The sequence below is a fragment of the Triticum urartu genome, chromosome 3 (assembly GCF_003073215.2).
Source record: "Triticum urartu cultivar G1812 chromosome 3, Tu2.1, whole genome shotgun sequence".
Lineage (NCBI taxonomy): Eukaryota > Viridiplantae > Streptophyta > Magnoliopsida > Poales > Poaceae > Triticum > Triticum urartu.
Window position 1 is genome coordinate 613,447,063 of NC_053024.1, and position 18,346 is coordinate 613,465,408.

General features: G+C 43.3%; 1 pseudogene; it reads left to right on the plus strand.

Annotated features, from left to right (window-relative positions):
* Positions 1-9,489: 9,489 nt before the first annotated feature.
* LOC125547026 lies at positions 9,490-15,036 on the plus strand (annotated as a pseudogene).
* The last annotated feature ends 3,310 nt before the right edge of the window (positions 15,037-18,346 follow it).

Sequence of the window (18,346 nt, forward strand, 5' to 3'; positions counted from 1 at the left end):
TGGGTGCGTTCAAGAATATTTTTCTCCATGATTTGTTGCTATGAGTTGGTATAAGATGAGATGTATTAAGAGGAGCACTCAGATGTGCACTTTCGTGATTCTAGGCAGCACACAGTCGTTTGTTCAGGGAGGCATTGTTTTTGTTTTAGGCAAGGCACGGTTTGGTCTTATTAGTTTGCTAGCTTCTTCACTAACAGGTAGGGGCTTTACTTTCCCTTTGTGTTTGTACTGTGTTTGGCACGGTTATTTTTATATTGAATATATGGTTGTGGTTGTGTGTTTGAAATGGTTTTATGCAGAGCTTGAGTGTGTTTAAGATTCTTCAGATTTTCTCACTTTGCTGTTTGTTTCAATATATGTTGTCTGTTTTAGTATATGTTCTCCGTTTTAGGCACGGTAATCCAGTGTGATACTTGCTGTGGGAGTATTGTGTTATCGACGGTTGCGTTTCTGTCTTTCTATTACTGTGGTGGTACTTTGTTTTTGAAAGGCATGGCCGTGAAGGCGGCCATGGTTTTTCTTCAGATTTTCTCACTTTGCTGTCTGTTTCAATATATGTTGTCTGTTTCAGTATATGTTCTCTGTTTTAGGCACGGTAATCCAGTGTGATACTTGCTCTGGGAGTATTGTGTTATCGACGGTTGCGTTTCTGTCTTTCTATTACTGTGGTGGTACTTTGTTTTTGAAAGGCATGGCCGTGAAGGCGGCCATGGTTTTTCTTCAGATTTTCTCACTTTGCTGTCTGTTTCAATATATGTTGTCTGTTTCAGTATATGTTCTCTGTTTTAGGCACGGTAATCCAGTGTGATACTTGCTCTGGGAGTATTGTGTTATCGACGGTTGCGTTTCTGTCTTTCTATTACTGTGGTGGTACTTTGTTTTTGAAAGGCATGGCCGTGAAGGCGGCCATGGTTTTTCTTCAGATTTTCTCACTTTGCTGTCTGTTTCAATATATGTTGTCTGTTTCAGTATATGTTCTCTGTTTTAGGCACGGTAATCCAGTGTGATACTTGCTCTGGGAGTATTGTGTTATCGACGGTTGCGTTTCTGTCTTTCTATTACTGTGGTGGTACTTTGTTTTTGAAAGGCATGGCCGTGAAGGCGACCATGGTTTTTCTTTAATTAACCGAGCAATTTTCTTCCTCTGAATGAATGTAGGATAACTACCATTTCTAAACAAAATTCGAGAGGGGAAGTGGCGGGAGGTAAGCTCCAGCTTCTTTCAACCCATGGTTTAACGACGCAGACCACGCCACACGCACGGTAAGTGCACCCGATGCCACTTGCATCACTGCTCCTCGCACCTTCTCGTCTCTTCTTCCCTCTTGTTCTTGTTGGAGCGCGTCATCCTCATCTCCGCGACACTTATAGTTACGCACACAATTCCGATGACTACGTCAGCTAAAGTTCTAGAGGCGTTATCTTTCCTTTCGGTATTAAATTCGGAGAGGCACTGCGTTATGTTAGTATGAGTCATTGTCATGGTTGTATGTTCTGTAATATTTGTAGTTATTCTGCTATTGAAGTCACGTCTGTTTAGTTAGTGGAGGCATGTGCTATGTTATGTTGAGTCAGAGTTCTGTCTGTTGTTCGCAAATGCTTTCTCTTACACGTTCGCTCGGAAAGGCACGTCTACGATGTTACTCAAAGGCATGGTCGTGCCTTTCCTTCGAAACGTCTGCTTTCACTTATTTGCTGAGAGAGACTCGTCGTTGAAACTTGTGAGGTCACGGACATTTTACAGTTGAAGGCACGGTCGTTCTTCTGTTTTGGTATTTTTTCAGTTTAGTCGTCTATCACAGAGGATGGTTCTTCTTTCGTTAACTTGAGTTACGGTCGTGCTTCCATGACTCATTTGGCTTGGGGAGGGACCGGTGTTAAGCTGTAGAGAGGGGACAGTCCTGTGTTAGCTGGTGGCGCACTTGTGTGTGTCAGCTTAGTTGTCCGTGGTTAGAGAGGCACGTTCTACATGGATAAGAGGCACGACAGTGCCTCTATGATCCGGATTACTAGAGGTGAGTCATTTAGCTCCTTCGTCAGATGCTTATGAATTGATAGTTTTTTTCTTCTGTGTTTCAATTGTTTCTTTTATTATGTCTTATTGAAGTGAGTGGTGTTCTAGTGCAAAGGAAGTGATGTGTTGAATATCATGTTTAGAACTTTTGGAAAAAAATACGATTATTATTTGTAAATGTTTGCTGTTCAGGAATTTAAGACTTGACCATTTGAACGCACAACTGTGTTTAACGGGATCCATAGCAGATATCTTGGACGGACACAAAAATAGGTGAAACATTGTTGTGATTACATATGAGTCGATATGGCTGGCTGAAACAATGTTCGGATGGCTCCAGTTAAATTTAGGCAAATTTAAGCAGTAGTCATCTTCTTTCAACTCTTCTTCTTTTGCGCCGGATATTGTACTTTTTGAGGACGATGCTCAGTGCCTCAAATACATGTCTTGTGTTGTAGTTGGATGTTATCATTTTGTAAGTTAGTTGTTCTCTCATCGTTTCACATGGATCTGCAAACACATAACCGTGCAAATTAATAAAATTTATTGCAAAAATTAATGTTCAGCTGGCTTGGATGAACGTATGTTGATGTGTTGTCAATGAGAGTGAACTTACATTATTGATAAAAAATGAATTGTTATTCATGTTAATGAGCGGCATCAAATGCATGGTGTAAATAGCACTGTCATCCCTGAAAATTGAGAGCATTAATGTTTGTGATTAGAAGGTGAACAGTAGTTATGGGATGTGTAGTGGAACAAAAAGATGCATGGTTTAAATGAGGTAGAGCTACAGTTAAAATAAACTTACTCTTTGTCTGAGTTACATACACTCTACACAGGTTTGACATGAAAGGAGGCCATGGTGTGAGGATAGTTGTTGTAAGCAGAATGGTAAGCTCTCTTGAAGTTTTCGATGACAATGTCCGAGTGTTCCTTTATACCGTCGCAATTGATGTAAGGACACAAAATTTCGAAGCAACGCATTACAAGATTCACGATGACGAGGTAGATAAAATGTGGATCCTTTCTCACAGGTATTAAGACCTAAAACAATTGACAGGGAATAATATCATTGTAACAAGAAAAACTTGTAGAATCAAAGACGAACACTGGCCAGATAGAGTGAGTAGGGTGAACTCATGATGTTACATTTGTTGGGCAGTCTGTACCCAATAGTTTTTTCCACAATCTATTCCTTGAGTAGTTCTGTGCTTGCTCCTAGAACTTTAAATTTGTCCTGCAGAAAATTGTAGCTGTGTCACTCAGTGTGGTAGTAGTAGTAACTGTGGTTTGTTATTATTATTTATGAGAAGCAAGAACTTACAGAAGCGTCCATGTACATTATATGCTTGTGCACAAATGCTGGCGTTGCGTAGAATTGTTCTTTCATCAGCAACGCTGAGTAAGCATCGACCATGAATGAGTGGATATATCCGTATACCTTCATTGACAAACCTAAAGTTCGATGATCGGCCCAACGTCGATCGACGGAGAATATCCTCTTGCTGTAAAAAAAATGAATTTTAAATCATAAGATTTTCTTTTTAAAGATAAGATGAAACTATTTGCATTATTAAACGAAGGGACCAAAACTTTACTGTAAAGGAACAACGAATTCATTACCTATCATTTTGCTTGATACCTGGCGTATTGTCGATGATTATTTCATACACTTCTTTCTCCTCGTTTGTGGAATCTCTTATTTCCAAAAGTTGGCAGTGATCTTGATGGTCATTTCCTTGGTCAATGAATTGAGTCTGTTCTAGCTCAGAATGATGTTGGTGAGGCTGGAAGACATGACCACTGGAGTTCAATTGACCATTACTAATTTGCAGACGACCCTCATTATAATTGTTGTTTCTTTGGAACATTAGGCGTTGTGGTTGGTGCTGCATGTGCAGTTCTAATGTTCTGACAGTTGGATTACCGGTTGAGCTTGAAGGAATATCTGTTGGAAAATGCTGGAGAGGATGGCAAGAACACTGCATGCTGTTGAACTGTTGTTGCAAGGCATTGTAACTTTGGCCATTAGACCTGCCTCTGTGTGGTTGCTGATTGTTCTGCTCTTGAGGTTGGCGTTGTTGGCACCGTGTAGTGCTGTTATTCTGAGCATCATTGGGTTGGGGGTAGTGGGGATCACGGACATTGGTTTGTTGCTGGTACTGCTTGTGACTTTGGTTGTTCATCGCATATGGTGAGCGCAGGCTTTTGTTTGAACCGTCGTTATTCTGAGCACCTGGATGTCGGTAGAAGTGGTTTTTGATACTAGGAGCTGGTTGGTTGTAGTGCTGGGACAAGGGAGTTGCTGGTAAACTTTGGGACAAGACAGATTGAGTTAAACCTGTAGAGTATGACGTATCAAAGGCCTGTGTGGGGGTGGCTACCGCCTGACATTGATCCTGATCTGCTGGGTATAAGTGGCTCCGGATAGTTAGAAAGGGAAGATCTAGCTGAGGAGCTTGAATTATTGGCCAAGTGTGAGACAGTATCAGGTTGGCATTCTTGTGATGCTACTTGGTTATGAAAGGGTTGTTTCTTTTTTTGTTCAATGACTCTGTCAAGTTGTTCATAGATAGATGGGTCAGACCATATTTGATCATCATCAATGAATCCACAACTAATGAGGCCTTTGTGGTTGTCAGCTTGTAGAGATTGGTTGTTTGCAGTTTCTGTTGAATTATGTGGAGGCTCCAGTATCCTAACTCTTTTCATAGGAGGCGTTGTACTCTTGTTACCTGGATCTTCTGACTGCTTTAAGGACCTCTTGTAAGGTGCCATTTGTTTTTCTAGTTTTGGCGGATGTGCGCTTGTGGTAATAGGGACGTTGTCTGTGGGATCAATAGGTGGTTGCTTCGTACACTGTTCATGTTCTTCTGCAATGTTATTGTCTTCTGCATTGACAGATGGTGCAGCAACCAGTGGAGCCTCACTAGTGGATGGAATTGTTTTTCCTGTTTCCAGTACTGAGCCAGAACCGCTGGCAGAATCAGTGGGGACTTCTACTGTAGGAGGAAGAGAGGAAGTAGCTCTTGTGCATTCTGTTTCAGCAATGTTCTTCTCGTCACTCAAAGTTGAAACAAGATGGACCTTATCCTCCTGTAGCAAAGAAGAACGTTGTCCAGTGACATTGTTTGATTTTTGTGCAGGCTGGGATACAGTGAGGCTTTTTGTGTTGGTTGAAGAGTTGTTGTGAGCGCTGTCAGATCTGCTGGACCATGCAGTAGCTGGTGACGTTTTCCCAACGTGATAAATAGGTGCTCCAAGTGTATCTGCTGAGATTGGATCAGTCAGTAACTGTTTGTCAATCGCTGAGTGCGAGGCTGATGTTTCTGTTGCAGTATGTTTTGCTGTTTCCTCCAAGAGTTTTTCCAGTGGGCTTGTCAGAGAGTTGTGGTCTGCGGATCCTCCAGTAGAATTTTGGGTTTCAATCGGTACAGAACACTCAGATGAATTTTCACCTGTCATTATAATTGCCCCGCTCTCCAGCATCTCGGATGTTGACACAAATGGCTCATGGACCGGCAAGCCATCAAGGCAGTTGTGCAGATGGTTATGTACTTTGTCCAGATGAATCTTGGCTTGTTCATCAATGTCCACTTTGTTGTGGTCGATCCTATTCACTTCCAGTAGCAACTTAATTTGGGTTGATGATTTTAGGTGTGAAGATAGACAAATTTGGGACTGCTCTTTGTCGTACGGATTCTGGGATTCTGGGTCAGGGGTATCGCAACAACCCTTTAAATTTTCCAGGGAGTATGATGTGGCGTGAAGGACACTGGTTGAGCCACTGCTGGAAGAACTTTGACTGTTTGTCGTGCTAGAACTTGGAAGCGTAGAATATGTTGAAGGGAGTGATGAAAAAGTTTCTTTTTCATTTGAGTTGTCCTGTTGCAAGTTACAATAAACGCCCTAGTCTCTGGTCTTGGTTTCTTTAGCACTAAGATCCCTACCAAGTGAAAGGAGCTTCTCCAATTTCTGCTCGAGAACTGGTTGAAACCGCGAGAAAAGTTCTGTGTACATTTCATTGATAACTTTGTCAATTTTCATCTTGGCCTGGAACTGAAAGAAAAACCATCAGATATTATTAACACCGATAATGAAAATAAGTTATTAATATCGAAAATTAAAAATATCTTGTGAACTACTGTACATTGTGTCAATAATTGCAGAAAGGGCATGGAATAATGTGCGCAGAAGGACACATGGTGTGCTGCGGGAAGCGCAGCTAACAAAGTCCATGAATCATGGTGAACACATTCCTTGAAAGAGCGCAGTCGACCTACCTTACGAAGCATGGTTGATCTCCCGTCGTAGGAAGCAGTGTTAGAATTAACACAAAGGCACAGCTGACGTACTATAGGAAGCACTTCTTTGTTTAACACAAAGGCACAGTTAACGTACTATAGGAAGCACTTGTAGTTTTAACACAAAAAGCATGGATGACGTACTATAGGGAGCACTTCTATATTTAATACAAAGGCACAGTTAACGTTCTATAGGAAGTACCTGTATTTTTAACAGAAAAGCACAGGTAACGTACTACAGGGATCACTTCTATATTTAACGCAAAGGCACAACTAACGTATTATAGGAAGCACTGTTAGTTTTAACGCAAAAGCACGGGTAACGTATTATATGAAAGCACTTCTTGTTTTAACACAAAAGCACAACTAACGTACTATACGAAGCACTATTAGTTTTAACGCAAAGGCACGACTGACGTATTATAGGAAGCACTTCTAGTTTTAACACCAAAACACAGCTAGCGTACTATAGGAGGCACTTGTATATCTAACACAAATGCGCAGTTAACGTAGTATAGGAAGCACTTTTATATTTAACACAAAAGCACGACTAACGTATTATAGGAAGCAGTTCTGGATTTAACACAAAAGCACAGATAATGTCCTATGGTAAGCACTTCTGATTTTAACATAAAGGCACAACTAAGGTACTATAGGAAGCACTTTTACATTTAACACAAAAGCACAGCTAACGTACTATAGGAAGCACTTCTGTTTTTAACACAAAGGCACAACTAACCTCCTATAGGAAGCACTTCTGGTTTTAACAGAAAAGCACAACTGACGTAGTATAGGAAGCACTTCTATATTTAACACAAAAGTATGGCTAACGTCCTATATGAAGCACTTCTGGTTTTAACATAAAGGCATGGCTAAGGTACTACAGGAAGCACTTTTATATTGAACACAAAAGCACAGCTAATGTACTATAGGAAGCACTTCTATTTTTAATACAAAAGCACAGCTAACGTCCTATAGGAAGCACTTCTGGTTTTAACACAAAATCACAGCTAACGTAGTATAGGAAACTGTCTGGATGAACATAATAGGATATGTATCTGTTTCGTAAAAACTTAGGGAACATCATTTCAAACATAAAATCATGTGCAGAAGCTGGAAATCACTTATGGAACAAAGTTTTTCTTGAGGCACAAATTCTTCTATGTAGGCTTCTAGTCTGGGACTCATTTGGAAAAATGGTGCCTGAAAGCCAGGCGGTGGCTGGAAAGGTGTGCGCCTAATGTCTTTCAGCTGTCATGTGGAAGGAAAAAATTACAGTCAAGTTAAGTTAATATATGGCAGGTAAGTCATTATGTTGAGTCGAAAAGTTCGCCAAAGGAAAATGATGAAAAGTTGACTTACCGTGTGTTTCCCAAAAATTCCGTCCTCCGTTGATAGGCTGTCTATGTTAGCATAATTCTTAACGGCCTCTGTGTCCCATATGACAAGTCTTGCAGGAGTGTCAGGTTCCAGGTCCATAATCTTCATATCCAGGTACTCAAAATACGTTATCTGCAAGTGAGGAAGAGGTACAATTTAATCATGTTCTTGTATCTGCTTGTGGGTATAAAGAAGTGTACAAGTTAGTGAACGAACCACTGGTATCAGGAGGCAGCCACACAGGGCGCCTATGAATCCTTTGTCCTTGAAGGTCTGGAGTGATGTCACCAGTTTCTCTGTGACAACATTGGACCAATCATATGATGATATGTTACTTGCTGGTCCTTCTAGAGCGGCTAAATAGTCGGGGCTAACGCAGTCATATGTCATTGGGCATAGAAATACCGCTGTTGCAAACATCACGAAAACCCGTTGAAACACTTCTCCTGTCAGCTCTGGGGTTATTAGATCAGTTAACTCTCTGATGTTTGGAGCATGCCCAGCACACCGAGTTTCAGACTTAACCTGACATCTGAAAGCTTCTAAGTATTTTCTAGGGATACTGTGCCCGCCCAGTGGAATTCCTAAGTCCGGTGCATGGTGTACAAGTTGATAAGGAATATGTATCCACTAGGCAGTATGAAACACCTGGAAGGGCAATCAAAATAGTGGACAAGCCAGCGAACGAAACACCATGGAAGCTCGCGACAGCACAGATCTAGTAGGTACCCAAAACCAATATCTCTGACTAGATGTTTTTGTGGCTCTGTTAGCTTTTCACAGATAGAAATGAATTTCTAGAAGCAAAGTTTTGTGCTGAACTCTTCTTCGTATTCACCCATTGCAGTAGCTCTGCGGACAGATATAAGAAATGACCTTTAGCAAATTTATTGTTTAACCACATGCTTTTTCTGGCAGAAGCTTAGATATAAACGCCGAGTCGGCAAAATAGAGATAAATATTTAAGCCGTGATTAAAAATGCAGCTAGAATGAGAGGCATTGATTTCCAAAGAAATTTCAATGACACACGCGAGATGCATGATAAAAAACACCTACTTCGAGGCAGCAAGCTGCTTCTTTGTCCTGTACTCTTCAACAAGCTTTTTGTGCGCTGCATGTTTTAACTCGATCCTTAGTCTCTCTGTCTCTAGTTGGTCATGAACCATGAAATCTTGGGTGACAATCTCCGTGCCATCGACAGACTGAGACTGAGTCTCCGACAACTGTGGGGTGGAATCCATCTCATCGAACTCTACATAAGAGGTCATGAGACGCCATCGTAACTAGGTCAACTATGTAAGACAGTTGTTAGCAGTCCATGTGAGACTATCATCAACGGGCTGGTTAGCTAAGACGGGTTCTAACTCTGAGTTAGTAACTGCTTTGCAAAAATGGACGTAAATCCTTTGGATATCTGCTATAGATTGAGGATCTATACAAATTATTTGACCTGTCTCTAGTTGGTTAGCTAAGACGAGTGCTTAAGTTTTGCATGGCTGGAGATATAACTCAAGTTAGCAAAACCACGGCGCAAGCATGCAGTTTGCATGGTTAAAGTGAGGTTAGCTGAGTCCTAATTTTAAATCCGCAACCCCTCTGCTGTTAAGACGGCGCAACAGTTTGAGCACGGACCAGCTAAAGATAATTGGATGCGGAACCGATATTCAAATCGCGCCCCACCTGTTGTGTTGCGCACATGCGGTGTGTACGCAGCCCGCGGAATTGCTAGCACTGGTACTTTTTTTGTTCAAACGTTGAATCAGTGGCATAATCATGGCGAGAATGCAATGGATTACCTGAACAGGAGATCCACGGCGATTGAGATGAAGGAGACCGATAATTTTTCAGTGACGAGCGAACTCTGCGGAGGGATCAGGATTGGCTTTCCTTTGGAGAGCTCGCTTGTCGCCACCTATGCTAGATGGAGAGAGATCTGGAACTCATCTGCGGACGACCCCACAAGTTAGTCAAATATTTGGAGGAACTATTTGAGATCCCACATGTTAGTATGAGCTTGAAGTCCACCTACCACATTTTCACACCTCAGATGGAGGTACTCCTCGTAGGACTCATATAAGGCCGACCCCACAAGTTAGTGAGAGACTTAGAGGAATTAGTGACTGAGAGCCCACTTGTCAGTGTCGTGGATGGTCAAGTGAAGTCGACCTACCACATCTCCTCACGCCCAAAAAACATGCCCATCTTTCATGCGTCGCAAAACTCACCCCACCTATCAGGTTATTCTTCTCCTGCACGCAAAAAACGAAGTAGCCTCTCTATCTCTCCCTCTCTCTTTCTCTTTTCTCTCTCTCCGAGATTCAAAATCATTGAAGGGGGTCGCTGACAAACTGCAGTGAAGCAGATCCCCCCAAAATTTAGAAAGGTGTGACTTCCGAACAGTCAGCGCATAAGATTCGGCAATCAAAGGTTAGTAAAGAATTTATCAACGCACCTTTTGTGTGGCGATTCCTGATACACGAGATTCAATTCGTTAATGAATTTGTTGTGGTCGGGATTCATAGAATAAGACTGTTTAGTTTTACACTGTAGCTTTGATTTGAATTTGTTTTTTGTTTTGTATCCTCTCGTCCTTGTAATATGAGGTTGTTACTTTTGTTAGGTTTCATGGTTATCTTTGTGTTAAGTGTTACACAAGAAAATTAGCATGAGAGGATCTCACTTTGGTTGAGGTTGTAGTTTAATGAAAAATATATCTCTGTTGATAACGACTTTGAAAAGTTTCAACACTGATACTGCAGGTTTATAACCTTTATATTTTTTACGTCTCTTTTTCGGGGCAGATGTTCAGGAGTGCGTCATCTGGTCAGGACAACAGGGACGGTCGGTCTTTGAATGACATCGGCAAGGATTATGGGAGGCAGGTAATAGTAAGGCAGTTGAACATTAGTGTTTGGTCTTTTATTCCTAGGACGTTTGCTATCAAGGTGTCACCACTGAGAACACCAAATAGTAGATCATTAACAAAAACAAAAATGATTTATATATCCTGGATGAATCTGTAATATCTGTTTATCATGTGCATCTACTTTGCAGTTGAGTATCGAGAGGTGGAAGAAAAAAAATTACTACAAAACGAGAAGAAGATCAAGGATGCAGATGCTGTCAAACACGCACATGCCATGCGGGCTGGAATAATTGGAGTCAAGAGTGAGATACAAGTTCTTGGCAAACGCCCCAACCAGGAGCATGGTGTGCAAGAGACACCTGCCAAGAGGAGCATTCTAAGCAGCAGAGACTCCTCTAAGCAGATTGTCCAGGTAACGACGAAAATACCAAACGCTGGTTTTAACCTATGTGGAAGCTTTGGTCGCACGTGCATCTCATTATTTTTTGGTTTGAAGGCACAGATGCCCACAAAGGCGTAGAGAGGGCGTTGTGACGGCCCAGCGTTTGTAAACGGTCATAATGAAGAGGTGCAGGGTAACAAAATTTCCTTTGATGCAAGCAGAAGGATCATTGGCAACAAAAGCATTGGTGTTCAAGGATTCGGTACGGTTTGCACAAGCAAGAAGAGCCTAACGACAAAATAAAACATAGCAGCAATAAGCTCTACCATACAGCAGAATCAGAAAGCAATACAGGTGACAGCATATACGAACGTGCAACAACATTTATAGCAAATGTATATTTTTTTGTGAGCAATTTTTTCTTTGTTTTCGTCTGGTATATTTAAATTGCAGTATCTTCCACACATAGGTGTACGAGGAAGGAAGAAAGTATCGTGGTAGTCCACAAATTGATGAAAACATAAGGCAAGGTCCTTTGAAAAGATCACCTGTGGCGTTCAACATGAGGGGTCCTTCCAAAGGATCTTCGATGGCATTCAAAATCGTCAGCAAAATCACCAATGCACGGAGGTTGTCGCCAAGATTTGCTGGACAAGAGAGGCATGGTAAAACAAAGGTGACGTCGGAACTATGCTTTTTCAATTCAACACACAAACAGTTTTATGGGAGAACAGGGTAAAGTGGAGAACAGGAGGACGGCTGTCCGTCTTGTACGGCTGTATGTGCAGTTGTTCTTTTATATAGGATGTTGTTGTGCGTCTCCGGTTGTATGGTGTAAACAGAAGCACATCTGTGCCTCTTTGTGCAGATGTGTGTCTAGCATGGTCGCATTCGTGATGTGAACAGTGCCTCTGGTGTACTGCTTATACTCGTTGAAGAGGCACGGGTCTGGTTTTGGTATACCAGATGAGCCCTGATGAGTCATATAAATCTTTTGTTTAGAAATTAAAAAAAATCCATATTCTGCTCTGGATATCTAATTCTGTTTCTTGCCATGTGTTCAGGATTTGGCGGAGGGGATAACAGACGAGGGAATGAAATGTCATAGTTCTCCATCCATTTCGAAGGAAACGCAACGTTCATAGCAGCAATTAGTGTACAGTGCCAGCACGGATTGCATGGTAGAAGTAGCACAGTCCCTTGGTTGCTCGAGTGCCGGAGAAACAGGGAGCAACATTGCACAATCCAACATTGGATAGGCAGACTCATTTATGGATTTGGTTGTGGCATGCAGAAACGATTCTGCTGCGCGTGACAAACAACAGAGCAGCAGCAGCTCTGCTGTAAGTGGACCTGTGGCTGGTGATGAGACTGATGTCGTCAGAAGTGAATGCGATTAGAAGAACGAAGACACGGTGGACAGAATCATCATGGCGCCGCCGACCATTGTAGAGAAAGAAATGGATGACATGTTTAAAGATTTCATATACCCAACGATTCAGGAGGTCACCGAAGCGGTCGAACCAGAAGGTGGTATGGTATTCAGATCATTGGATGAGTGCTTTTTCTTTTTCTGTAGATATGCTAGAAAGGTTGGCTTTGCTGCCAAACGATCAACGAGCAGAAGATCGACATATGATCAGCAGCTTGACAAGCAGGTTTTTCAGTGCACCAAGGAAGGGCAAAATAAAACAACTGAGAGACATGTTAAGGAGAGAAGGAGCAACTGCTTGATCCGAACAAGCTGCCGAGTCCAAATAACAGCCAAGAGGGATACAGATAGGAGGAAATGGTATCTGAAGAACGTGCGTCTAGAGCACAACCACGAGCTTCACCCATCTGATTGGATGCTGAAATTCATGAGATGCTATAAGAAGATGACACCTCAGGAGAAATTCTTTATACAAGTGCTGCAGAAGGCGAGGTTAGAACCAAGGAAGGTTATGCAGATTTTTGCTGCCATGGGGAAATCAAGGCGAGAAATTATGTTCGACACGATTGACATAAGCAACATTGCATGCCGGGAGAGGGCTGGAGAGCGCGGCACTGATATCACAGACACCATGAAACTGTTTGCTGATATGCAGAGGCAGAGGCCGGGATTCCACCATGTGGAAGAGACAAAGAACAATGTAGTGCGCAGCCTGTTCTGGACAGACTCCCTGTGTAAGATGAATTATGATCTGTATGGAGATTTCGTGTCTTTTGACACCACATTCTCTACGAATATATATGGCTTGCCATTTGCACCAATTATAGGTGTCGACAACCACGGGTCGACCGTCCTATTTGGGGTAGGCCTTTTGAAGGATGAGAAAATAGGGTCGTTCAAGTGGCTCCTAAGCATGTTTGTCGAGGCAATGGGAGGTAAAGAGCCGAAATACATAATAACAGACCAGGACCAGGCGATGAAGACTGCAATAAAGGAAGCTCTTCAGAGGACGAGGCACAGGTTCTGCTGGTGGCATATTAGGAAGAACCTGAAGGAAAATAACGCAGTAGTGTTTGCGCAGCACCCAGGGATGTCTGATGATATATTTTGAATCGTCAAAAACTCACTAGATCAAGACGAGTTTGAGCGTGCCTGGAAAGCAGCAATTTCTCTGCACAAGGCGGAAGGCAACAAACATCTGAACACGCTATGGGAACTCCAAACTTTTTCGGTGTCGGCCTACTTCAAGGACTGTTTCTATCCTTTCTCGTCAACAACCACTCGCAGTGAGAGCACGAATTCTATGTGGAAGAATTACGTCGACCACTCGGACACTATAAAAAGGTTTGTTGAAGCGTATCACACGATTCAGTAAAATTGCCTCGCCACGCTTGATAAGAAAAGATACCGAACAGAAGAGAAGGCGCCATCACTAGAGACGGGTTTTCCGATTGAAAGACAAGCAAGTCAAGTATACACGAATGAAATTTTCAGGAAATTCCAGCTGGAGCTAGGGAACCGAACTTACTTCAAGTACTCTGATCTGACAAAGGGGAGGCAGTATTTTAAAAAAAGATTATTGATCCTGGAGATAAAGTGTGGAGACCTTATCCCGGTGAGGAATTTGATAGGTCTGAGTTCGGGGTAGATGTGGATGAGCAAAAATAAATATACAGTTGCAGCTGCAAGAAAATGAGTAGGGATGGCATTCAGTGCTGCCATGTGCTTAAGGTGATGGACCAAACAGGCATGGTTGATCAACTTCCAAAATCCTTTGTCATCCCCAGATGGACCAAGAATCTATCAGAGAGTCTGAAAGTTCTGTCTACAAGTGAAGGTGATAGCATGAGCATACAAGACGATGAAACTATGAGATTCGGCCTCGCTTACACTGAGTTGACGGATATCTGTTCAAATGCATGCAGAAAAGAGAAGGCATACCTTGTGCTGCGTGAGTGTACGGTAGACATGAAAATAAAAGTCATGGCGGCACTTGCCGAGGAACCAGACACAGGCATTCTTGTTGAAACTCTCAAGAACCCTCCCATGAGTGGCTCAAAGGTTACTAAAAAAGGAGATCGAATCAAAGCTGGTTCTGAGAAGAAAGGAAAAGGCTTCAAAGCCGCAACCAAGTGCGGCCGTTGTCGAGAAAAGGGTCACAGGAAAACAGACTGTCCGGATAACCCAGAAGTGCAAGAGAGGATGAGGATTGAAGAGGAAAAGAGGAAATCGCAGCTAGAGAAGAGGGCAAGGTCAATGAAATGGCCGACAACACCAACAACACCATCGAGGACATCAAACGGCTCAGGACAATGCACTCCAAGCCCAGGAGGAAGACGTCAGACGCCGGCAATTCCAACGACCCCACTGACAGCAGGGAGCATTTACCAAAGTCTTGCATCTACGCCAGAATCAAACATGACACAAGCCAGGCACACAGAATGCGTGCAGGGAAGCCCGGGACAAGGCACGGAATCTGCGCAGTCCATTTCCAGAAAGGAAAGGTCTGAGTGGAGACTTTTTGGTACCGAAGAACAATATGAATAGAAAAATTAAAAGGTAATAATGCAGCTTAAACAAGACGTGAGGAAAAAATAGTGATGACTGCAATCTTTCACTCTGTTTTTATGTATGAATATTAATTTTACAGGTAAATAGGTTGAATAGCAACGCAGAAGGGTCGGTTTGCACAAGGGTCGGGAAGGAAGTCTGGATCATTGAACATTCAAAAACAAGGCCGCACGTGGAGCGATGCAATAGCAAGAAATTGGTTGGGATTGTTTATTTTCTTGTGCTGTGGTTATAAGAACGGGTTGTAAGTTAATTTGCTACAGTTATAGAAACAAAACAAATTTAAATAAGAACGCCTTTTGCTTCTTTATGTTTTTTTACTCTGCGGACGAAAATATCAGAGACACAGGTTTCCTTGTTATTTTCCGCAGCCGCCTCAGTTTTTGCACGTGGATGTCGTAAGCATACAAGCATGCTTCTCTGCTGCGTGACAGAGAGATAAAATTAACCTAAGGGCACAGGCAGCCACAGCCATGCCACCGGTGAGTGTTCAACCGTGACTCTCACAGTTGCATGATCACGCCCGCCGTTATGGAACGAATACGTTTTTAAGCATATAATCTGGGTTGTGCTTCTGGGCTGCATAACCGCGGCTTTCGTGGTAACTGTGCCTCGCCTGTTCTAACGCATGTTCTTCTATTATGAATGCATGACTGTAAGTAGTTCAAATAACCGTGCTTGTGATGCGTGTCCAACCGTGCCTCATGTGCCTTCACGCGGTGCTTCTGTGATGCAAAGATTTCAAACACAATGGGTCATAGTTGTGGTTGCGTTTCTGTTTTTACAAATGGATATAGTGCCTGACAGTAGGTTCACGACGTTTGCTGTTACTACTAAGGCACGTGGAATCATGGCCGTGCCTGTGTGTGGCATGTAGAACAGTGCTTTACAATGCCGAAGGCAGGACTGTGTGTCTCGTTCTTGAAAAGCCGTGGTTCTGCCATCACTTCATTCACTTGGTTTTGTCCGCGTTTTAGCAGAATCATCTACAAAGCAGAGGCACAGCCTTGAATCTTCTAGTGACTTAATTGTAACACGCACGTTTGCTTTCCGCAATTAACGCACGAATGTGACTCCACATAAAACACAAGCATGCCTCCCTGAGCAGCTTTACCTTGCCACTCCTGGTTATAGATCAATGGATGCATTTGAGCACAAAGAGACACGAAGGTGACCTCTGACTTGAAACACTGACAAACTTGACGGTTCGTGCATTTGAGTTAAAATCTTACAACGAAAACAATTGTAACACGGACAGTTGTCCATTTCTATTAGGTTTCCATAATAATTGCACAATCGTGACTCCGGGTAAGAATAAACCATGCCTCTTCACCGACTCATTGTGAATACAATTAGAAAACCTCTGTGCGTGACTCTATGTAATTAGAAGACCTTTGAGGGCTATATGCCCGTGCTTGTGACCCTTGAAACTAAAACACAGAGTAAACGCCCGTGCCTCCATGCTGTATGTACGTGCTTATGCCTGTACAAGGAAATACGCTTTTAAAAACAGGGTCTCTCGTATAGGCCATTCTGTGCCTCACAGAGTAAACGCCCGTGGCTGTGCGTAAGACTAAGATTAGCGTGACTCTATGTAATTCCACAGACCATGCCTCTAGGCGCTTCATTCCCGTGCCTGTGATAATTGTGATCCCGCGTAAAACGCAAGCATTCCTCTCTGGGCCTCCATACCGTGCCTCTCCTGGTTTTAGAGTCAATGGAGTTATCTGGAACACAAAGAGACACGAATGTAGACACGAACTGTTGTACATGCCTGTGTGGCATGTAGAATAGTGCGTCACAATGCCAAAGGCAGCACCGTGTGTCTGGTACGTGACAATGCCAAGCCGTACCGTGTGTCTGGTATGTGACAAGCCGTGACAGGAGCGTTTCAGCAGAATCATTTGCAAAGCAGGCACGGCCTTGAATCTTCTATTGACTTAAATGTGAACGTGTCCGTGGGAAATTTTGCTTCTCGTAGAGGCAAGATGACTGTAGAACCATGCTTCCGGCGTCAAACAGATTCTTCTATTGAATGTGTGCTGTAAATAATTAATACACGGATGGGCACGCCCCATGCCTGGTCTGTGTGTGCAATAGTGCATCTCCTACCTTGAAAGCCGTGGTTCTATTTAATGTTTGAAGCAGTCACCTACCATTGAGTTGCTACGAGTAGTACCTAACCCGGGCCCCTCTGTCAGAAAGAAAAATAGAAGAAGTAAATAATCTGGACCCCCCCGCTCCCCGTCGTGGGTATTTAAGGCGTCTCGTGGATTGACAAGCTGTAATCCATTTCTCCAAATCCACCTCGGTGAGCACTAGTCGTTGGCGGCTCCACCCTAGCATCAAGAGGTCGAGAGTGGCGCCACCGGCGATGCCCCTTTATGGTGGTGTGCTGGTCGTTGGAGGGGATGGAAGCGGCAACCGTGCTCCCTCCCGATCCGATGAGGAAGAAGAGGGATGTCGTGCGGACCGCATCAGCGATCTCGCCGACGGTGTCCTAGGTGAGATCATTTCTCGTCTTGCCATCAAGGATGGCATCCGTACTCGAATCCTCGTTCGTCGCTGGCGTCCTTTGTGGCCCATCGCTCCTCTGAATCTCGACTGCCGCGAGATCTCTGACACTCGTCTTTTTCACGATGGTGAAAAAGTTCATATCGAGACCATATCTCATCTGTGCGCCTTCACCAATCATCCCGTTCGTAAATGCTATTACGGAACGCGGCTCTGTGGAAATCCTGTTGTCAGTCTTCCGGAATCCATTCTGTCCGGCCAAGCTGGCTTGGTTAGACGCCTCTCTATTCTGGCGTGCTACCTACAGTGCAGGCCCTCCACCATTGATGCGTGGCTCCGATCCTGGAATTTGAACAATATCCAGGTTCTTGAGTTCTATTATCTCTTCCCAGAATTTCTGACGCAAGAGGTAACTCTAATGGATCTATGCACTTCAACTACGCCCTCGGCACCGGAGTTCGTGTTTCGGGTTTCCACCTCTCTCCACACCCTCGGCTGTGCTCTTTGCCAAATAGCAGACAATTACATAGGGACGCTTAAGCTACCACTGGTGAAAAGACTCTTGCTTGTGGAGGTTGATATATCAGACGCGTCGCTGCAAAGCATAATCCACTCTAGTTGCCATGCACTTGAGTCTCTCCTGCTTGTTTGCAATAGAGGAGGTCGTCATGTCACAATAAACTCATCTAACCTTGTAAGCATTGGCATTTGTTGTCCACACGGGGAACTCATTGTTGAGGATGCCCATTCGCTTCGACGGTTGATTGTTGATTGTCTGGTTGACGACTGTTCGATAACCATTGTCTCTGCACCTAAACTAGAGACGTTGGGTGAATTCGTGTTTGTGTCTCCCTCGAAGCGTCTTGAGGTACTGACTTT